General features: G+C 41.1%; 1 pseudogene; it reads left to right on the forward strand.

The window, feature by feature from the left end:
- Positions 1-24,718, forward strand: part of LOC117421123 (exocyst complex component 6B-like) — a 186,964-nt pseudogene that overhangs the window by 112,739 nt on the left and 49,507 nt on the right.

Raw genomic sequence — 24,718 nt, forward strand, 5'->3', positions numbered from 1 at the left:
GAGGAAAGACGATGAGGAGCCCTTTCTGTGTAATAGCACTTGCAGAAAGAGGAAGGGGAGATGGGGTGGCTTTTTTCATATAAAGTGTTGAGTAAAGGAATTTGCATGTGACTCCCTCCCCATCTCTCCGACAAAGTGTCTGTTTATAAGGAAGGGCCCACAATAGGCCTCGGTCCCTCTTTTGCTTACCTCAGCATGCACTCTCATTGTGGGGCTGTCAATCTAAGCAGGTACCAATGCTTCCTGGCAAGCTAGTCTGGAGCTTTGGTTTGAGTATATGTGTCTGAGGGGGGCTGAAAATGTTATCCTGCCCATTAAGTCTGGATATAATGATGACCGTATTGATTTCTTTAAACAAGAAGAAGCTAAACAAAAAAAAGAGAGAGAAGGAACTTGCATCCATGTCATTGCTTGAGCTTCGAAGATGGATGAGCTCAGAGAAGAAGTATGAATAAAGTCACAGTCAATGATGGATGCGGCTTTCTTCCTTTTAAAACAATCAGGTTTTGTCTCCGCTGGCATAATGATGCAGTACCCCTTGTTTTTTTTTGTTTTGTTTATTTCTGGAGCTAACTTCGTTTTGCTTTTTTTTTTTTTTTAAACACAAAAAAACAAGGAGAATCATTCAGATAACTTTTTTTTTTCTTTCAAGCCAAGCAGGATTTAATCTCTTTTCATTTTTTGTATTATAATTTCAAAGAGAAAAACTATTCATAATACGCTGTCACTTTTATTTTGGGGTGGGGAGGTGGGGGGTGGGGAGGATTCCATCCTGTGGAACTGAAATAATGAAGTAATGACCTGTGCGTTTTGCTTCAGACATTGAAAGGAATAGATAAATCATCTTGATAGGGGTTTGTTTAAAACTTCATTGTGCCCTGTGATGGTACGGGGCAAGTATGCAACCCCCGGAACTTCTGCAAATCGAAAATGTAACGTGTGTCCTAGTTTTCCATTTGTTAATAGCTTTTCTTTTAATTGTGTCAACGTGCGAAAGTGCAGACTGTAGGACAGGAGGCTGTGTGGTCCAGTGGTTAAAGAAACAGCCTTATAACCAGGAGTTCCCCGGTTCAAATCCCACCTCAGCCACTGACTCATTGTGTGATCCTGAGCAAGTCACTTAACCTCCTTGTGCTCCGTCTTTCGGGTGAGACGTAATTGTAAGTGACTCTGCAGCTGATGCATAGTTCACACACCTTAGTCTCTGTAAGTCGCCTTGGATAAAGGCGTCTGCTAAATAAACAAATAATAATAATAACAGGAGATGGGTGCCATTATACTATAATTGTCTTCTTTCCAGAAATGTGTTTTTTTTAGTTTTTTTTTTAGAGTGTAACTTTAAAAGGTCGGTGGTAAAAGTCTGTCATTTTTAACGGTGTGCAAACCATAGAAGGGCAAATGTTATTATTATTTAGGTCCACATGCATAATACTTCTGGCTCTGCACCCTTTTACATTGCTTCAGTGTTTAAAACTCTTGCACTGAATGCACTGTAGTCAATGCTATTGCATTGTGAGAAGTAGGAAGAATTATTTGGTGGACTGCATTTATTTAGCCTGGAACAAAGGCGGGGGCTTGATTTGACAGAGGACAGTTGGGTATTAAGATTAAGTGTAGACAGAAACTTCTTCACACAGAGAGTGATCTGGGTATGGAATGGGTGACTTTGTCATGTTGTCGATGTCGAATCACTGGGATCCCTTAAGACCTGACTTGACAAAGTTTTGAGATCAACCAGCTGCTAGAAACCGGACAAACACTAATCATTTGTTTTCAAAAAGTAATAAAAAAACATTATTGCTGAGAACGCAGGCAGAGACAGCATAGCAGCAGGGGCAGGGGGCGTGGTCCTCTGTGTGATGCCTTTATTTTACAGCTCAACGTAACACTATGTAACGTTAAAGAAGAAAAATATCCCAGGAGTAAAGAATATGTTGTGTAGGCCTTACTTTACCCCAGTGAATTAACTACAAAACAAAGGATGCCAAATAGCAATTCAAGTTAAATGTTGTTTTGTTTATTCCTGAAATAAATAGTTGCTGTTTCTTCACAGTAAACAGTGGCCATAAAGTAATAACATGAGTTTTACTTGTGCCTTTTTGTAGCTGAAAAAGCAAACGAAAAATGAAATTTAACTTTAAACACTTCAAATAAAATAAATATGGAAATATTGTTGTGAAGTGAAAGGGAAAACATTAACCATGTTTGTTCTCGTTTATTACATTCCACATGTCGCAACAATATATATATATATATATATATATATATATATATATATATATATATATATACCATCTATATAAAAATCACTACACAACATTTCCAGCAAGTTGGGCTCTGTTTAAGCGAGGTATTTCAGAATGATGTGCTTGCCATTTTTCTGTCCCATGAGATTCTGGCTCTAAAGCAGCACAATGCTTTTTTGATCCAAGTGACTTTCCATAGAGATCACTATGCATGCGTGCGCATAATCTGGTCTGTTGAAAATGTTTAAATAGAGGCTCGAGCTGGTGTGCTGATCCTGTGTGTGTTTTTTTTTTTATTAACTCACACGGAGCTCTTTTTCATTTGCCAGTTTTTATACTGTCGCGCAACGTCTGGTCAGGTGGTAAATAAATGCAAGGTATTTTTGTCATTTCTAGCGAATACGAACATGTGATTTTTGTTTCCGAATTCATGTCAAAAAATGTTTGTTCGAATATTCGGATATTTGCCCCAACACTATAATACAGATAAACCTGTTTTATATCACCTTGCTTAATATCATGCCCTGTTTATTATCACAATTTTTCAAAAGCCACTCGCCATGCACCATAGGTTCTTTGAGAAATTACCTCTCTTAATATCATCTCACAAACCTGCTCATTGTCACGTTTTGTGCAGCCTGTCAAATGCTGCATGGCCAGGCTTTACTACAGTGCCTATAGTAAGTATTCACCCCCCTTGGACCATTTTCACAGTTTTTTGTGTTACAACCTGAAATCTTGATGCATTTAAATTGGATTGTTTTTTCCTTTGATTTACACAACCTACTGTCGGGGGGGGGGGGGGGGGGGGGGGTGCATTCAAAGTATCTATGAAAGATACTAATAATGTACCCTTTTAAATAAATTATTACCGGTAATTATGTGCGTGTTCACTCAGGGTCGGTCATATAAACTGCAGCGTAAGGGATCAGAAAAATGCTACTGCATAAAAAAACTAGTAGCAAATTAAGAGTTTTAGGTAGCAAAATGCTATCGAATATACGTTAACTTCAAGCCCTGATGTATATACATGTTATTTAAGAGGTTGGCACGGGTACTCGAAAACCCAGGTACCCGTGGGGTTTTAAATGACCTGACCTGAACCAGGTCTCTTTTTACTACCCGAGTATTGATTATTAATTTGAGAATTTAAAGAAAATGTAGCAAATAAGACAATGCGTTGTAAGTGCGGGTCTCTGGCCTGTGTAATAAAGACAACGTTAAAACAAGGTTTTGCATTTGCGGCAAGTACACCTCAATAATAACGGTGGTGACTATTCTTCTCAGGAACTAAATTAACATAAGAACCTCCTTTATGTCAGTGATAATTCTTAATTATCCATTCATAATAATAACCATGTGGCTTCCAAGACAGAATGCTTTATCTATCGTGCAGATATAGTTTCTTACCAAAAAGATAAAATAAGTAGCCTTAGTTTAAAAATAAATAAACAAATAACTAAAGTATTGTGAGTGGTGTACCCCAGAAAACAGACTGAAAACCAGAAACATTTTTATTTTATTTTAATGAAGCAGATTTACTAAGAAAAAGCAAGAGAAAGAGCAGTAAGATATACTCCTTGCCTATACTTTTGTTTCCTGTAAACTACGCTGTGTTCCGTTTTTAGAAAAATAAATAAAAACCCCATTATTGGAACCAGTACAACATTACATTAACAGCAACAACAACAACAGCAGTGTAATATGGCCAATAGATGTTGCGAAGAATCCCCAACATGAAGTGCATTTAACATAACTGTATTCAAACTGAGATGTTTATTAGGGGGCCAAGCAATGAAGTTGCTGGATACCTATTGTTATTGTTAAGATTATTAGGCTTCCAAGCTAGAATGGCTGGGAAGCCAGTTGTTTCTGTTAGGATTTTTTTTTCCTCCCTTTTTTTTCAAATGGCTCTAAAATCAACACCATTGACCGAAAACTCACAAACCTTGGTAGGATGGTAGAGGCATTTGGGAAGTTGTGTTGGAGTGAAAATTAAGGCCATAGGTTATATGGTTTGGTGGCCATATTGGATTTTTCAAGAATTTTGGACAATTTAAAAAAATCTTCTCCGAAAATGTTTATGGTAGAGATGTGAAACTCGGGACACAGACTACCCTTATGCCCTATGTTTAGATTTGTACAAGAGAAGTCGATTGGTCACATGGTTCGGCGGCTATATTGGATTTGTCAAAAATATTCTAGCGTCATCTTCTCTGAAACCGTTGTGTCGATTGAAGCGAAACTTTGCATACATCGCCTTGGCAAGGTTGTCTGTCAAGATTGTTCAAGGCAAGTTGATTGGATAAAGGCGTCTGCTAAATAAACAAATAATAAAAAAACATGGCGTCCACAACACAATCAAATTTCATCTATGGTCAATTTGCAAATATTTGCATATAGTACGGTATTTATCTTAGGTAGAATGTTGTAGACTCATGAATCTTCACAAAGTAGTGGAAGCCTATGGGAATTAATGTGTGCTCTATTAAAAAAAAATACTTTGATCTTGACCTTTGACCTCTCATTAAGGTCAAATTTAAAACTAGCTTTTAACTTCTTACAGAGTGCAGTTAGGGTCATGGTTACTATGGAACACAGATAGGAACCCACATATGCACTATTCAGAAATTACCTTGATCATGACCTTTGACTTCTGCTTAAGGTCAAATGTAAAAATAGCTTATAAGTCCTTACAGAGTGTAGATAGGGTCATGGTTACTATGGAACACAGATAGGAACCTGTGGCAATGTGCTCCGCCCCTGTGTGCATTTCTGTGTTGTATGTTGCGTGTGCTGTGTTAATGTTGGTGTATAGGCATTGGTACACGGGATATAAACAGGTCTGTGTTTCACGTGTGATTTAAAATGTATAATTGTATTTAGGCACGGGATTGCACGTAATGAATTCACGTGCTGGGATTCAAGTGAATAATTAATTAGTAATTGAATCCCAGCACAACAGTATATATAGAGACACGTAGCACTCACTCGGGGTTGGGGGTTCGTGAGTGGAGAACGGGTGTAGAGAGAAGGAGAACTGAAGAGAAATAAAGTAAATAACAATTGCTACAGCGTGCTGGAAGTGCCAGCACGGTACTTGTTTAAACGTTCGTCCGCTTGTTTTGTGTGTTAGTGCGTTTTGTTTATATATTTATTTTGGCATAAGTGCCGTGTCCTGTTTTGTGTTTAAAACCTTTTTATTTTGCAATAAACCTTCTGAACGCTACCATTGCGTCTCAGTTTCACTCACCACTACTGTCTGTGTGTGTTTCTCTCTCTGGTCTGAGTTCCTCCCTGCAGCCAGCCTGTCACAGAACCCTTATATGCTCTATTTTAAAATGGCCTTGATCGTGACCTTTTACCTCTTCTTAAGGTCAATATAAAACTAACTTATAACTCCTTACAAAATGCAGATAGAGTCATGGTTACTATGGAACATTGATAGGAGCCCATATATGCTTGGGGATTATAAACAAACAAATATGTATAGTATGTATTTGGCCAGAAGTGCTTTTGGTTTGGACTTTAGTGAAGTCACAAGTGAAGTGTTCATCAGCTTGGCTAGGCTTCCTCAGTGTTTTGATTACATTTTGTCAGGAGAGCAGGAGGCCTTAAACTGCTCTGTTCTGTCGAGCTTGGATCAGTATCCCTTCAGCCCCTAACATTAAACATGTCTTTTATACATGTCAACAAATTCCATTGAACAGCATTTAATCCCACTGCAGATTTTTGTCTGCACTCTGGTTCAACACCACTTGGACAATCTTGCAACATCTTGGCGCTTTGTCTCCCTTACGGCCACAACTTTGGAGTAAACTTACAGTGAACCCTAACCTTAAACGCTTTGTCTGCACACGACTGTGGTCAACTGAGCCAGGAATGGGATTCTTATCATTGCAGCACAGTATTCTAATCATTGAGCTTCTTGAAGGAACTACATTAACTACTGAACTGCTTGACCTGAATGTCTAACAAAACTACCCAGCACTGTAACCACCGAGTTACCTGTTTCAACTACATTCCACACTGCAGCCCACTTCTGCAACCACTGAGCTACTCAAATCCGCTACCTACCACACTGCAGCCCAGCGCTTTCTCTGACCCATGAGCTACTCAAACCCACTGCCTCCACACTGCAACCCAGTGCTTTTTCTAACCCATGAGCTACTCAAACCCACTGCCTCCACACTAACCCATGAGCTACTCAGACCCACTGCCTTCCACACTGCAGCCCAGCGCTTTCTCTAACCCATGAGCTACTCAAACCCACTGCCTCCACACTGCAGCCCAGCGCTTTCTCTAACCCATGAGCTACTCAAACCCACTGCCTCCACACTGCAGCCCAGCGCTTTCTCTAACCCATGAGCTACTCAAACCCACTGCCTCCACACTGCAGCCCAGCGCTTTCTCTAACCCATGAGCTACTCAAACCCACTGCCTCCACACTGCAGCCCAGCGCTTTCTCTAATACTGAGCTTCTCAAACCCACTGCCTCCACACTGCAGCTCTGCACACCAACCACTGAGCTACTCAAACACACTGCCTTCCACACTGAAACCCAGTGCTTTCTCTAACCACTGAGCTACTCAAACCCACTGCCTTCCACACTGCATCCCAGCGCTTTATCTAACCCATGAGCTACTCAAACCCACTGCCTCCACACTGTAGCCCAGCGCTTTCTCTAAACCATGAGCTACTCAAACCCACTGCTTCCACACTGCAGTCCAGCGCTTTCTCTAACCCATGAGCTACTCAAACCCACTGCCTCGACACTGCAGCCCAGCGCTTTCTCTAATACTGAGCTTCTCAAACCCACTGCCTCCACACTGCAGCTCTGCACACCAACCACTGAGCTACTCAAACACACTGCCTTCCACACTGAAACCCAGTGCTTTCTCTAACCACTGAGCTACTCAAACCCACTGCCTTCCACACTGCATCCCAGCACTTTATCTAACCCATGAGCTACTCAAACCCACTGCCTCCACACTGTAGCCCAGCGCTTTCTCTAAACCATGAGCTACTCAAACCCACTGCTTCCACACTGCAGTCCAGCGCTTTCTCTAAACCATGAGCTACTCAAACCCACTGCTTCCACACTGCAGTCCAGCGCTTTCTCTAACCCATGAGCTACTCAAACCCACTGCCTCCACACTGCATCCCAGCGCTTTCTCTAAACCATGAGCTACTCAAACCCACTGCCTCCACACTGCATCCCAGCGCTTTCTCCAACACTGAGCTACTCAAACCCACTGCCTCCACACTGCATCCCAGCGCTTTCTCCAACACTGAGCTACTCAAACCCACTGCCTCCACACTGCAGTCCAGCGCTTTCTCTAACCCATGAGCTACTCAAACCCACTGCCTCCACACTGCATCCCAGCGCTTTCTCCAACACTGAGCTACTCAAACCAAATGCCTCCACACTGCCGCTCTGCGCTTTCTCTAATATTGAGCTACTCAAACCCACTACCTACCACACTAAAGCTCTGTACTCCAACCACTGAGCTACTCAAACCCACTGCCATCCACACTAGTGCCCTGCACTCTGACCACTGAGCTTCTCAAACCCACTGCCTTCCACACTGCAGCCCTGCACTTTGACCACTGAGCTACTCAAACATAGTGCCTTCCACATTGTAGCCCTTCACTCTAACCACTGAGCTACTCAAACGCACTACCTTCCGTACTGCAGCCAAGCGCTTTCTCTAACCACTTAGCTACTTGAACTCACTGCCTTCCAACGCACTCTATCTAACCACAGAGCTACTCAAACAGACTAGTGTCCATACTGCAGGCCTGTACTCTAACCACTGAGCTACTCAAACCCACTGCCTTCCACACTGCAGCCCAGCGCTTTCTCGAACCAGCCCAGCTGTCTAACTCCTGGGCTACTCGAACAAACCCTTTCCCTTATGTCAGAGAGGGGGACCTGTTTCATAAAGTCAAATTAAAAGCCCTGCGGTTGCTGCTACAGTAGGTGGTCCACAGCTCTCCTTCCAGCAGGCAGTGACCCCTGGTGACCCCAGGAGTCACCCCCCCTCCCACTCTGGGCAGAACTGATACTGGACAGGGAGTGTCTTTCTCCTAACTGTTGTCCTGCTAGAAACTCGACACCGCACTAGTCTGTAAAGGACAGGTTTGATGAGGTTAAGGTTAGTTGCTTTTCGATCATGTCCTCCTGGATTTTGATACTGTTGAACCCTAGCAGCTGTCTCCTAATATCTTTGTGAACTGTTGTACATGCTGTGAAATGGAAGTACAAGCAATTGCTGCATTAACCAAAAGGTCAGGGGTTCAAACAACAATATTTGAATACTTTGATGTGATAATTTCATGCTGTAATTCGCTTAACTGCTTAGGATGGAGCTTAAAGAAGTCAATAACTACGTATACTAAGGACAGTTAGTTTCGGCAACGCAGAACCAAATGTACGAAAACAGGAAAAATGGGCTGGCGTGCCTCTGGAAGATTAAGAAGGTTTACAAACTAGAGGAGGCCATTCGGCCCATCTTGAGCATGGTTCTGAAAGGGAAACTACCTTTATGCCTCAAGAGGAAAGTCTTTGACCAATACATGCTGCCAGTGCTAACTTACGGATGCAAAACCTGGACCTTTAATGCCAAATATATATATATATATATATATATATATATATATATATATATATATACAGAAAGAGAGAGAGAGAGAGTGTGTGTGTGTAATCTGTCGCGTGTCCGCCTGTCACATATCCGCCCTGACCGTGTATCCGCCATGATCAACCTCTTCAGCAATGTTAGTTTATTAATATTGAACAGAGAAGATTAGTTCAGAGATTGTAGATCCTACCAAAGTTTTAGTACACTGTGTTGTATGTGCTCCGTGCGCAACCACTGCTGGCAGTGTCACGTGAGCTGTTCAGTGTGTTGATATGTAAATAAATCCTGTTCGCCTGCGGGGCATATCAACTTCAACCGCCGTCACGCTCTCCTGCCTGTCACTCAGCAGCGAATGCACGCACCCACACTGCAGACGGCTACTCTGTCACAGGCATTAATACCCTGTATCTTTCTAAACAAGGGATTTAGGGGAGCTATCTAATAAAAGATGAATCTCAAAATAATACTTTTGTGAATATATAAATTGTTACAGCTGTGTATAATGGTATTTAAAACAGGATTCATTGATCTGACCTTTTACATATCCGCCCTTACTCTGGTCCCACCACAGTCGGGTATGCAACAAATTACTGTGTGTGTGAGTGTGTGGTGGCAGAATAGAGGGGGGAGGAGAAGAGATGTAGTCCAGGAGGGTGTTGCAGGACTACATTCCCCAGAATGCCACGGGGTTACCAGGAGCCAGAGTGGAATCACCTACCTCCATTTTAAAGTGAAACACCTGAGGCTGATTAAGCCATGGATAAAGGCAGGGGAAACCGTGTAGACAGGGCTGACGGAGAAAAGCCATGTGCAGATCAGACCTGTGTGGTCAAGGAAGGGTACTGTGTGAACCATTGGAATTCTTTTACTTGTAAACTGTGTGTAAAACAAGTGGGTTTTGACCGGTAAACAGCTTAGCTGTCTGCGTTAGTTAAAAGCTTGCAAAGTATATTTTAGTTCTCCACATGGGAGCTGGATTTTTGTTTTGTGTTTTGCTTGATTATTTTCTGTAATTAATAAAAGTGCACGGAAGTGCTTAAAAAGTCCTGTTCTGTGTCTGCTTTAAAAGGGTGCAAACGAACCTGAGTCGTAAGGCTGTGTTACTATATATATATATATATATATATATATATATATATATATATATATATATATATATATACACATATATACATATATACATATATATATATATAGATAGATATGTTGACAGTTTGTTTTACTATTTCTGCCTTTACATTCCTGATCCTGCCTCCCTTCTTGTCTTTCATTGTCTCCCAGGGATCTGCGGTTTGAATTCTGCATTTGCTGGCGTCAGGTCCTTGTGGATCAATATTGTTTGTGCTTCCAGTGTTTAAGGTTACAGTGGTGGTCTGTTAGTCTTGGCGTAAGTGCCAGATCCCTCCCTGCCAGCGGAATGATACTCGATCAGCAATTTACCAGCTAGAGTAAATAAGCACATTAACACATTGGGGTCCCTGTTACTAGTAATGCCAATCGACCCCCTGTAGACTTAACCCCTTAGATTCTGACAGCAGCTTGGAAGGTACTGGAATCACACACAAGAATGAAGCAGTTAACCTATTTTCATTGCAGTATTATGGGATTAGGCAATGCTTGAAAAGCATTATAAACTAGTGTTTGATGAAAGAAACAAAGTTTATAAATGTACTGTAAATGGCAGTAGTCATCATTTTCTTAGTTTGTTTGAAAACCAGTGTTACAAATCATCTAGGAAACTTCACACATGTACAGAAACAATAAGAAATAACTCAGTCGCTTAATGCAAAAGGCCCTGTTTGTTTGTTTGTTTTGAAGAGATATTCAATGCATCCACAGTTAAGTTGTGAAAAAACACAATGTGGTGGAGGCGTGGGGAATGTTTGCTCCTATGTTCACATACAGATTGATATTAAAACCTTGCTTTTAACTTCCAGTTCAAGTCTGAGGGAGTTTCATTTGGAACGAAGGTAATTGGTAGCAGTTTTTTAAGTCGAATCTTCTTTTATTTGTTATGCAGTATTTAACTCATGTAAGGAAGAGATGATCTGTGAACATGCTAACATGCTAGAAATGGACACTACCTAGGTCTTGTATTGGAGAACCTATTTTTCAAACAGTCCATCGGCCCCTAAAAGCACAGCGTTCCCCTAAAAGCACAGCCTTCCCCTAAAAGCACAGCATTCCCCTAAAAGCACAGCGTTCCCTTAAAAGCACAGCATTCCCCTAAAAGCACAGCATTCCCCAAGCCAATTTGGCCAGCAGACTCACTCGGAGCGTTGCCAGTTTAATCCTTTTAATGAGTGAGAAATTGCAGCTGATAACATTCTTTTTTTTTTTGGTTGTTCAAAGCCTTTGTAATGAGGCCCAGAGCTAACCATGGAGACTGATGTCACCTTGTGCCCGCCACGGCGGCATGCTTTGAGAATTTCATATCTTCATGAGCCGCTTGACACTGGCCAATAGAAGAATTCCTCGCTTCCTGGCTTTCATTAACAGCTCATGTGTTTACTTCATTTTTGTTTTGAGTTTCCCTCTCATGCCTAGTTCAAAGAGCTACGTTCCTGTAAAGAGCCTGGAGGGTAAATGCAGTTCAGGGCTGTATTGTTTTGTAGTGTTGATACACAGACAGCACAGACAGTGGTTGTAATGGGATAGTCAGAACCAGCCTCACAAGATACCAAGCAACTACACTACCAAATGATGATATTCTGTAGGTCTTACCTGGGGATACTTGGTTAACTGCTCTGGAGCTTCTCAGAATGGATTGAGTAAGGAATATGACAATTCAAACCATTGTTTAATTTTCTTCTAAAAGGTTGTATTTTAACATTTCGTTTTGTTAAAGGAATTACATCAATCCCTTAATAATTTGTTTAATTTATTGTATCTTAACGTCAGCTTTGATAAAAAAAGAAAAATTATAAAATAAAAAAAAAAACAACATGAGTGTGTGCAGAGTTTGGATAAATGTAAAAAATCTAAATATTTAAAGCAAAGTGAAATCAGGGAAAAGGCTTGGGAAAGAAAGACTGCATGGCTTCCTCACTGGAGAAACCCCAGTACTGGCTGTCAGCTTGAACCGGCTCTACAGGGTCCCAAGGTCATGGCAGTCCCTGCAGTCCAGCGCAGTTCAATTCTGAATGAACAGGCTCAGTGCTGCTTGACAGGTCCTGTATAGACAAAGCAGCTGGGAGACATGTGGGCTTGATCTAATGGTCCACTACAGCCTTGAGCCTCTTCAGAGTAGGCTATATCCCTTTCGGTCACACATTTTAAATGACATTTTAAGCATTTTAAAACCATGTGTGTGGCCTCTAGAGAGTTCCAGAAAGTACCCTGCCATAACTTTGAAATAAATAAATAAATAAATCTAGTGCTGTATGATACAAGCTGATCTCTAATCCACAAGAGGTCAAAGCAGCTGTCCACAGTTTACTGGTGTCTCTGACCCTGAATGTCTTAAAAGCAGCTTGTGTCTTACACAGCAACCTATATTATATTGTGTACAATGTATAGTTAATTAAACAATATAGCCAGGAGTTCACATAAAATTTAGCATTGGGTTCTCACGCAAGTACCAGCAGAAATGGTTTGGTATGCAGCAAAATGAAGATAGATAGATAGATAGATAGATAGATAGATAGATAGATAGATAGATAGATAGATAGATAGATAGATCGATCGACAGATCGATAGATAGATAGATAGATAGGAGGCTGTGTGGTCCAGTGGTTAAAGAAAAGGGCTTGTAACCAGGAAGTCCCTGGTTCAAATCTCACCTCAGCCACTGACTCATTGTGTGACCCTGAGCAAGTCACTTAACCTCCTTGTGCTCCATCTTTTGGGTGAGACGTAATTGTAAGTGACTCTGCAGCTGATGCATAGTTCACACACCCTAGTCTCTGTAAGTCCCCTTGGATAAAGGCATCTGCTAAATAAACAAATAATATAAATATATATATATATATATATATATATATATATATATATATATATATATATATATATATATTACACAGTACACCCTCGCTATAATGAACCTGTTGAGGTCCAAGTATTTTGTTTGTTATATCGAGGGGTTAGTTTTACCGAAAGGACAATCAAAACGAACGACAAAATGTTGGAGTAAATTAATGACATTATATTGTGAATACAAGTAGAATTGCCTGTACCTGTTCATCTCATGCAGTATTCTGCCTTTGCTTTATCCTATTCGTTAAAGAATTAAAACGCAGTACAAAAAGCAAAAATCCTGAATTGAAGCTGAACTTTTATTCAAAATCAGTCTCACATGAATCGTTTCAAAGTGCACCAAATCTTAATCCAACATGCAAGAATCCCAAACTAAGCTTTTATTCCAAATCAACCCAACGAGAAGTTTGTATTGAAAAGTTCATCAGATCCTCATTTTTTTTTTTGTAGTTTTTTTTTTAATCAATGTTACTTTGCCGCATGGTTTCTGAACAAGCCAAAAAACAGACAACCTGTATTCACGACAGAGATACGCCTGCGTTACTCCTTTTTTCAAGCGATCAATTAGTTTCTAGCTTTGTTGCAACATAAAATTATTTTCATTTCAGAGGCATTGTTATCACAGCGCAGACTTTTTATTAAGACAAAAGAGCTGACGTCACTGCGGAGGTGGCATCCCGTGCATACAGACCGGGATATTTGCAGTGTTTTATATGATCTTTTTATTTTTTTTTTTTTTTTTTATGAATCTGGGGTCCAGGGGCCAGATTCTGTAGCCGACGGTTCATCATAATGAGGGTGTAATGTAGTAATTACAATCAAAGGTGCTGTTTCAGTACGTTGTCACACCGACTGTCCTAATTCCGTATTTGGTTTTACACAAGGGTGTTTTCTGCATGTGATCTTAATGAGGAGATATTTGCTTGGTGAGTAAGTATTCAGAATAGAATTTTTAGGGCATTTGTCATTTTAGGCATTTTAAAACTAAGGTTAAACAATAGAGATTTCTCTGGTTCTGCCGATGAACCAGCCTAACCCAACCTAGTCACAGAGAGAATTGTATAAAACATCCAATTGACAAGTACACCCAATCAAAGTAGCATTAGACAGCATCAGTCGCATGCAATCACCTCTTGCCAGTCATCAAAATAACACATGCATAGATTTGTATCCACAGAAATGTGCCCTGTTAACCCCACGAAGGTTATTGCTATGATGTGAACCTGAAGTTCTCCCCAAGCTGATTATTGCTATGATCATGTAAACTTGAAGCTCTAGAAAGATTAACAGAGGTACGATGCCTTGCAGCATTGCTGAAAACAAGCAAACACTGCACATTCCTGTTCCACATTCCTCAGTAGGGTGGTAAGGCTATCCGTGTCCTCTGCCCCGGGCCTACCTGAGTAATAGCTGCAGATTCATTAGCATGCTACCAGTTAAGCAGGGTTTGTGAGAATCTGCGGTGATATACAATTACCAGCCTGTTTGGGTTACCACAATTCTTTATTGCAATAGACTGTGTGCCCCAGTGATCTCACAGTTCAGACTAAGGTACCTGATACCGTGTTAGCCTTTGCCACAGTAAGTACAGTACCAGACTTGAACTGTGAAGTATACTCAACTCATGCGTACCGTATTACAGTCACTTCATCCACTTAATGCAGTGTGCGGTTTTCCAATAAGTGAGATGCTGTGTGGACATACATACTGCATTTTGAAAAGATAGTTCAGGATTATTTTGATTTGTATTAGATGGAAGATGAAGGTCAGTGCTCTGGACCAGCCCTGTTGGTTTGTGCTGCTTGGGATGGGACATGTGTTACACTGCTGAAACAGCGGGCTCATTAAACACCTTGGTATCCCTGAAGAGGTACCAAGGTGTCTCCTTTGCATTATGTGCAAATGATTTTAGCAAATCGTCTCACATGAGCAGAGATAACTTATTTCCAGAAAGGGACAAACGCCATTACTTGTAAGACCCCTTGTTTACTAAACATCTCGCTATTCCATAGATTAACTGTTTTACAAAAATATTATCCACAGAACAGTGCTGGGGAGACCCACACACGATTCTAGGACACGGTATTGTAGGTAACGTTTCAGCACTACAGAACAGTGCTGGGGAGACCCACACACGATTCCAGGACACAGTATTGTAGGTAACGTTTCAGCACTACAGAACAGTGCTGGGGAGACCCACACGCGATTCCAGGACACGGTATTGTAGGTAACGTTTCAGCACTACAGAACAGTGCTGGGGAGACCCACACGCGATTCCAGGACATGGTATTGTAGGTAACGTTTCAGCACTACAGAACAGTGCTGGGGAGACCCACACGCGATTCCAGGACACGGTATTGTAGGTAACATTTCAGCACTACAGAACAGTGCTGGGGAGACCCACACGCGATTCCAGGACACGGTATTGTAGGTAACGTTTCAGCACTACAGAACAGTGCTGGGGAGACCCACACGCGATTCCAGGACACGGTATTGTAGGTAACATTTCAGCACTACAGAACAGTGCTGGGGAGACCCACACGCGATTCCAGGACACGGTATTGTAGGTAACGTTTCAGCACTACAGAACAGTGCTGGGGAGACCCACACGCGATTCCAGGACACGGTATTGTAGGTAACATTTCAGCACTACAGAACAGTGCTGGGGAGACCCACACGCGATTCCAGGACACGGTATTGTAGGTAACGTTTCAGCACTACAGAACAGTGCTGGGGAGACCCACACGCGATTCCAGGACACGGTATTGTAGGTAACGTTTCAGCACTACAGAACAGTGCTGGGGAGACCCACACGCGATTCCAGGACACGGTATTGTAGGTAACGTTTCAGCACTACAGAACAGTGCTGGGGAGACCCACACGCGATTCCAGGACATGGTATTGTAGGTAACGTTTCAGCACTACAGAACAGTGCTGGGGAGACCCACACGCGATTCCAGGACACGGTATTGTAGGTAACGTTTCAGCACTACAGAACAGTGCTGGGGAGACCCACACGCGATTCCAGGACACGGTATTGTAGGTAACGTTTCAGCACTACAGAACAGTGCTGGGGAGACCCACACGCGATTCCAGGACACGGTATTGTAGGTAACATTTCAGCACTACAGAACAGTGCTGGGGAGACCCACACGCGATTCCAGGACACGGTATTGTAGGTAACGTTTCAGCACTACAGAACAGTGCTGGGGAGACCCACACGCGATTCCAGGACACGGTATTGTAGGTAACATTTCAGCACTACAGAACAGTGCTGGGGAGACCCACACACGATTCCAGGACACGGTATTGTAGGTAACGTTTCAGCACTACAGAACAGTGCTGGGGAGACCCACACACGATTCCAGGACACGGTATTGTAGGTAACGTTTCAGCACTACAGAACAGTGCTGGGGAGACCCACACGTGATTCCAGGACACGGTATTGTAGGTAACGTTTCAGCACTACAGAACAGTGCTGGGGAGACCCACACGCGATTCCAGGACACGGTATTGTAGGTAACGTTTCAGCACTACAGAACAGTGCTGGGGAGACCCACACGCGATTCCAGGACACGGTATTGTAGGTAACGTTTCAGCACTACAGAACAGTGCTGGGGAGACCCACACGCGATTCCAGGACACGGTATTGTAGGTAACGTTTCAGCACTACAGAACAGTGCTGGGGAGACCCACACGCGATTCCAGGACACGGTATTGTAGGTAACGTTTCAGCACTACAGAACAGTGCTGGGGAGACCCACACGCGATTCCAGGACACGGTATTGTAGGTAACGTTTCAGCACTACAGAACAGTGCTGGGGAGACCCACACGCGATTCCAGGACACGGTATTGTAGGTAACATTTCAGCACTACAGAACAGTGCTGGGGAGACCCACACGCGATTCCAGGACACGGTATTGTAGGTAACGTTTCAGCACTACAGAACAGTGCTGGGGAGACCCACACGCGATTCCAGGACACGGTATTGTAGGTAACGTTTCAGCACTACAGAACAGTGCTGGGGAGACCCACACGCGATTCCAGGACACGGTATTGTAGGTAACGTTTCAGCACTACAGAACAGTGCTGGGGAGACCCACACACGATTCCAGGACACGGTATTGTAGGTAACGTTTCAGCACTACAGAACAGTGCTGGGGAGACCCACACGTGATTCCAGGACACGGTATTGTAGGTAACGTTTCAGCACTACAGAACAGTGCTGGGGAGACCCACACACGATTCCAGGACACGGTATTGTAGGTAACGTTTCAGCACTACAGAACAGTGCTGGGGAGACCCACACGCGATTCCAGGACACGGTATTGCAAAACAGGAGTAGGCTTAAAGGGTGCATTACTTTTTTGTGTGTTTCATTGATTTCCTATCTGCTGTCAGCACTGGGTCAGCTCCTTATGCGTCGTTCCCAGTAATGCAGGACTGCGCAGAGATACAGTCTATCTATCAGAACGGACGCCTGCGGTGAACCCAGATAGCACCAGAGAAGTACCAATAACAGGTCTGCAGTTAGCAGCCAGCTTGTTGAGTTTTTTTAAATGTCTGTTATCAGTCTTGGCTGCAATCGATTCCCCAAAATGAATGTGATGCTGACTTGATTCTGAAGTTGAAAACATGTAGTTTGTATCTTCTTAACATTCTTCTACTAAAGGTGCAATAAAAACTGCGTTGTGTTGTATTATGCAGGTCCAGTACAGTTTTACAAGATATTTCTAGTGTTTCTGCCAGAAAGTTTACCGGTTAACAGAAACTGTGGTTAGCTGGCTAGAAATGCTTTAGAATAACAACAACAGGGGTTCAATACAAAAATAAACTCTAGAAATGTAGCACACAGTGTAAATGGACGGCCCCTCGCATGACTGCATTAATTTTTTGTGCAAACAGAATCCCTGACAAGTTGCATTCCCCTGTTGCTGGTCAGTGGGCTGTACTTATATTATTATTATTATTATTATTATTATTATTATTATTATTATTATTATTATTTATTTCTTAGCAGACGCCCTTATCCAGGACGACTTACAATTGTTACAAGATATCACATTATTTTTACATACAATTACATTATTTTTTACATACAATTACCCATTTATACAGTTGGGTTTTTACTGGAGCAATCTAGGTAAAGTACCTTGCTCAAGGGTACGCAGCAGTGTCCCCCACCTGGGATTGAACCCACGACTCTCCGGTCAAGAGTCCAGAGCCCTAACCACTACACCACACTGCTGCACTTATATAAGGCTGACAGTATGTACCAGTGAGTATGATGACTACTGATTCTTTCCACTCACAAATTGATTAATATGAATTGAAATACCCTTTAAACTCATCACATCAATTTGACAGCCCATGTTGGCCCTTCGCCCCATTGACAGTGTTCTGACAGGTGTTTGTAATATATGTGTATAACCAGGGGTTCACATAACTGGTACGCATGTGCATCAATAAAAACAAATACGGACCTCCATATTGTTTTTAAGACGCAAATGTGTAGCGTCAGTACATTTAACAGGAAAGCATTGCTCATATAGGCAGTGAGCGTGCTTGCGCTTGCAGGGTCAGGGGTATTATCTGGCTGTGACCCATACCTGCCCAACCTCCCGATTTTCTATTGAGTCTCAACGTCTCTGGGATCTGTCAATGATTTCCGAGTAACTGAGCTTATTATTACTAACCATAATTTAATTCTAGTGCCCAGGGTTCCAATTCAATAGAAAGTCCATCCCTGCTAGTGCTAGCATTAGCTGCTCATTAGCTGTTTTATTTAAAAAAAAAAAAAAAACAAGAGTGATAAGTGGAATCACTGTAGTTCATAACATCAATCATTTTCTGTTAATGGACATTTGAAACTGCCAGTGATAGCAGGGATCTCGATTTAGCCGTCCATTCAGAGAAGAGGGATGTAGTTACAGGGAGTGGTGTTGTGGAAGCTCGCTAATGCTTCGCTTCCTAAACTGAGCGCGGATGAGAGGAGGTGTCGACGTTTGAAAGCCAGTACATTCAAACATGAGTTTAAAAAAATACATATTTACTTAAGCATATCACATAAAATCATATTTTTTTCCCTCAGTTATATCCTTCTGTAAATACTGCTGTGCTGTCAAGCCAACGTGTTCAACAACACTAATACAGTGAAGACATTTTTAGCTTTTTTCTTTCATGGTGGTAGGTTATTGAAATAAACAAACCGAGAATGCGTCATGATTTGTTACACAATTAATAACCAGCAATCCAGACTCCTACTTAATCATTCATAAACTATTGTTGTTGTCTCTGGCACTGCCATTAATCAGTGCTGCTTACAAGCGTGGGTTTTAACATGTCAACATTTTAAAAAACAAATATCGATCCCGCCTATCAGCCTCACGCATTTTTGCTGTGATGCATATTCATATGTGCAAGGTGACAACTGACACCTTTGATCCTGAGCCCAGCATCCTTGACAAGGGTGCAAATCGTTTTGAAAATTGGTGTAAACTGTTTTGAGCCTACTGGTGCTAAATTATAAAATACTGCCCTAATCACCCCACCCCTGCCCCCCGTGCAACTTCACACACGACACAAACCTTCTCTCCTTTGTATGTATGTGTGGGTGGGTCATTTGAGTAGTCCAGACCCAATGAGAAACTATCCTCATCTGTGGTTGCTAATGAATAATAATAATGATAATAATAATAATAATAATAATAATAATAATAATAATAATAATAATAATAATAATAATACATTAAACATGGTGCCAGAATTTGATGTCACTACATGAGGTACCCTGGTACAGAGTTGGCTTGCAAGTTCCAGAACTGTAATACCAGAAGTGAAGAAGTGCAGCAGGACATCTTCACCTACTACAATATTTTTTGTTAATAATAATAATAATAATAATAATAATAATAATAATAATAATAATAATAATAATAATAATAATAATAAAATCATTTTTACAATGATTAACAAGTTTTGGCTTCAGTAGCACACATCATAAGTGTAACATGATATATTAAGTAGAGCATTTAGTTTGTTCAGTAAAGGCTTGGCTTGATTCCCACACACAAAATCTAAATACAGTAATTGCTGTCTCCACAGCAATTACAACATTTGTTTTATGTCTGTCAACAAAGTTGAACGTCGATCTGAGTTTGATTTCTTCAACACAGTGACTGTTATTAGAAGAATGATATATAACTCTTTTGTTCATTTGTTTTTCTTTTAACCATATCTTACTGGTGTACTGAGGTTTAGCTGTTTGTCTGCAGAGAAGTCCTGTTGATGGCATGAAAATAACCCTAATACATATTATAAACCTAAGTAGATCATATTGTAAATCACCCCTTCTCATCTTCAATGTCATATATCTCCGGGATAGAAATAAGACCCCTATTGCATAGCAGTTTCACCCATTCTTATATCTTATATCTGTCCTGCAGTCTGTGCATGGCTGAAGTCTATAGACAAGCCCTGCTTGCCAGTATGTCCCCAGATCTGGCGAGCATATGAACATATATGAACATTATTTAAATATTTTATTTAACATCATACAATCAAAGAAACTACTAAATTATATTTCAAATGTCTACCGGAAGCCATAATAGTAGTACTGTATTTCATGTTAGATTTAGAAATGTCACATTTTTCAATTTGTCAGTTTTTCGTTAAGTATATGGAAAACTTAAAAGCAGCATGGAATTTAATATGTTAAAGTAACATTACTCAGCAGGTTTCATTCAACTTCATGAAGCAAAATTTGTTAATTCTATAGGGTGACGCAAAACCTTTGGCCATAGCTATATGTCTCATGCTAGATAAATTAAGCTTCTTGGCGATCACGTTGTTCAAGTCTTATATCCCAGAGACCAGTGACTTCATATACACACTGCATGCTTAATGTGTCTGTGGAAACTTGGACAAATAGAGTAGAGTTCAAACAGCTGTGCTGATTCACTGGATCAGTGGTAAGGTACATTGTCATCTGGGCCAGAAACATATGAACCTTTACCCCGTCACCAGAGGAACTGCACTGTTCACAACATGCCAAGTCAAAACATTTCTAGCAAAATAAAAATAATACATTCAACTTAAAACTGTTTATTTATTTTATTAAGAACTGTCCTGCAGTTAATAAAGTCATCTCTCATTTTAAAATCCTGTTGGCACTAGATTAACACTGACTATTCAATCTCTCATTGTCTTTGAACACCCAACTTTCACTACCATGAGAGCTTGTCATGGTCCTCGCATGCAAAGCAGATGTAAAGAGCATGGCGTTTGACACAGATATTATTATTATTATTATTATTATTATTGTTGTTATTTATTTATTTATTTATTTATTTATTTATTCCTTAGCAGACGCCCTTATCCAGGGCGATTTACAGTCGTAAACAAAAATACATTTCAAGAATCACAGTACAAGTATTAATACAATTAAGAGCAAGATAAAATACAACATATTAACATGCCTCTGGATTATAAAGGTGTATTAAATCATTATTCAAATTATGAACCAGCAGTGTCTTCATGTTTGGATACATCTGTGTTGGTTCCTTTACTTGTATTTTAGTTTGAACTGCTTTAATAAATGAAGAACGAGAGATAGCTGGTTGGGGTAGATTGATAATGGTCAGCAATGTAATCGCTGCATGACTGGAAGAGTGATAGTGGTCAGCAATGTAATCGCTGCATGATTGGAAGAGGTCAGCAATGTAATCACTGCATGACTGGAAGTTGGGGAAGTGCATGTGCAGTGCAGTGGTCATCAATGGACAAGCCTTGGTATTTAACACCAGCTGACACTCACTGAGGCCAGGCGCCGGATGGTAATAGACACCCCTCAGTGATTTAATCCCTCCAGCACTTGAAATATGATCAATAAAAACAATGTTTTTTCCTCATTATTGAATTGTGGTTTGTCACACTTGAACAAAAGTTATTGTATTTCTTGCTCTTATTGTATTACTTGTATTGTAACACTTGAAATGTATTTGCTTACGATTGTAAGTCGCCCTGGATAAGGGCGTCTGCTAAGAAATAAATAATACAGCATAATATCAAAGTCACAGTGTGATACAAACCTATTTTGTAGGCTATTAAAGGCCATTCTTATTAGTGCTTGGTTATTTTGCAAATGTAATGTCAAAGACTTTTAACCCTTTACTGCCCTGGGTATGTTCCCATACCTCATTCCACTGTGTGTGTATATATATATATAATACATGGATGAAGGCTATATTTGCACCCTGAGCCATTCTAAAAAAAAAAAAAAAAGCATAATACCACAGTAGTGATGTCAAAAAGTGATAATTCCTCTAGAGGAAAATATACTTGAACTTTGACCCATTTGACTCCTCGAGACCGTCTCTTTCAATTCAAACACAAAATGTCTTGTTTTCAATCACTCGACAACACCCACAGTACAGAAATGTTCATTAATGATCAAAAAAATGAGAATACGTTAAAAAAAGAGAAACTGGAGAAACGGATAACAACATAGAACGTCTGTACAGCACTGAAACACTACGTTTCAGAAAACCGAACTGTACTGCTGAACCTCGTCTTCTTTAAGATTAGCATCACAAGGGTATCCATGTATTTTAAAAAATAATAGGTGGGCCTCTTCAGTGAGTTACGTGCTCAGCCAATTGTGTGCCGCCATCTGGGAGCTCCCGTCTACGGTCAGCAATAGAATAGCCTGGACTCGAACAGGCGACCTCAAGGCTATAGGGAGCATCCTGCACTCCACTCGGAGTGCCTTTACCTGATGCGCCACTCGTGAGCCCCTTGTTCCCCTTTCTTAACAAAGGTATTCTTACTGCTTTCAAAAGTGACCTTCGTACTGTTGATTTGATGGACAACGACACCTGTGCCTTCAGCCAGTTCTGTTTTCAATTCAACGCTTGTCTTCTTTCTATTCCTTCAGTATATTATCTTCAAGCATTGCTCATCCTTGTTAGACAGCTTTTTGGGTCTTCCAGTCCTGGGTTTGTCAATTACAGATGATGTTTTTCTGTACTTGTTGATTATGCTTCGGATACCACACCTTGAAAATCAAGTAATGCGAGCTATTTCACTCAATGTTTTTCCTTCTTTATGCAAGTCAAGGTTGTTATAATAGTAGAAAACACTAGTGGAGGCTTTGAGCAAATTGTTGATGCTCATAATGCATCAGAGTAGAAAAATGCAACATGTCTAAGACTTTTGCACAGCAGTGTATACACACAGTCAGCACTCGGATATCCGTTACCCAGATACACGTCAGTCACGTTTTACCGCCCTTGTATTAGGAATAAAATCAATCCCCATTATCCGTCACACACGATTTCCGACTCCACACCAGTTTTGTGATACAAAGCCCATCTCTTCAATATTACAATTTATCTGAATATCCGTCGCAGCCCGAGGTTTTTTTTTTTTTAGTCTGCATGCCAAATCAATCTGAAGCAGTTACTATTAATTAATAGATACAGACAATAAATCTATCTGCTACCGAACCACGCCCCAGTCTTGACTACTCACGAATATGCATGACAGTGGCAATTTCTTTATATTTTATCTTTATCTTTAGATATATCTTTGTTTTATTTTACTGTATTTTGCTTTATATTTTACTGTTTGGGTTTTTTTGGGTGTTTTTTTGTGTTTATATATATATATACAGTACTGTGCAAAAGTTTTAGGCAGGTGTGAAAAAATGCTGTAAAGTAAGAATGCTTTCAAAAATAGACATGTTAATAGTTTATATTTATCAATTAACAAAATGCAAAGTGAGTGAACAGAAGAAAAATGTACATCAAATCAATATTTGGTGTGACCACCCTTTGCCTTCAAAACAGCATCAATTCTTCTAGGTACACTTGCACACAGTTTTTGAAGGAACTCGGCAGATAGGTTGGCCCAAACATCTTGGAGAACTAACCACAGTTCTTCTGGGGATTTAGGCAGCCTCAGTTGCTTCTCTCTCTTCATTTAATCCCAGACAGACTCGATGATGTTGAGATCAGGGCTCTGTGGGGACCATAGCATCACTTCCAGGACTCCTTGTTCTTCTTTACGCTGAAGATAGTTCTTAATGACTTTCGCTGTATGTTTGGGGTCGTTGTCATGCTGCAGAATAAATTTGGGGCCAATCAGATGCCTCACTGATGGTATTGCATGATGGATAAGTATCTGCCTGTACTTCTCAGCATTGAGGAGACCATTAATTCTGACCAAATCCCCAACTCCATTTGCAGAAATGCAGCCCCAAATTTGCAAGGAACCTCCACCATGCTTCAATGTTGCCTGCAGACACTCATTTGTGTACCACTCTCCAGCCCTTCGGCGAACAAACTGCCTTCTGCTACAGCCAAATATTTCAAATTTAGACTCATCAGTCCAGAGCACCTGCTGCCATTTTTCTGCACCCCAGTTCCTGTGTTTTCGTGCATAGTTGAGTCGCTTGGCCTTGTTTCCACGTCGGAGGTATGGCTTTTTGGCCGCAAGTCTTCCATGAAGGCCACTTCTGACCAGACTTCTCCGGACAGTAGATGGGTGTACCAGGGTCCCACTGTTTTCTGCCAATTCTGAGCTGATGGCACTGCTGGACATCTTCCGATTGCGAAGGGAAGTAAGCATGATGTGTCTTTCATCTGCTGCAGTAAGTTTCCTTGGCCGACCACTGCGTCTACGGTCCTCAACGTTGCCCGTTTCTTTGTGCTTCTTCAAAAGAGCTTGGACAGCACATCTGGAAACCGTTGTCTGCCTTGAAATTTCTGCCTGGGAGAGACCTTGCTGATGCAGTATAACTACCTTGTGTCTTGTTGCTGTGCTCAGTCTTGCCATGGTGTATGACTTTTGAC

The sequence above is a fragment of the Acipenser ruthenus genome, chromosome 1, assembly GCF_902713425.1.
Source record: "Acipenser ruthenus chromosome 1, fAciRut3.2 maternal haplotype, whole genome shotgun sequence".
Taxonomy (NCBI): Eukaryota; Metazoa; Chordata; class Actinopteri; order Acipenseriformes; family Acipenseridae; genus Acipenser; species Acipenser ruthenus.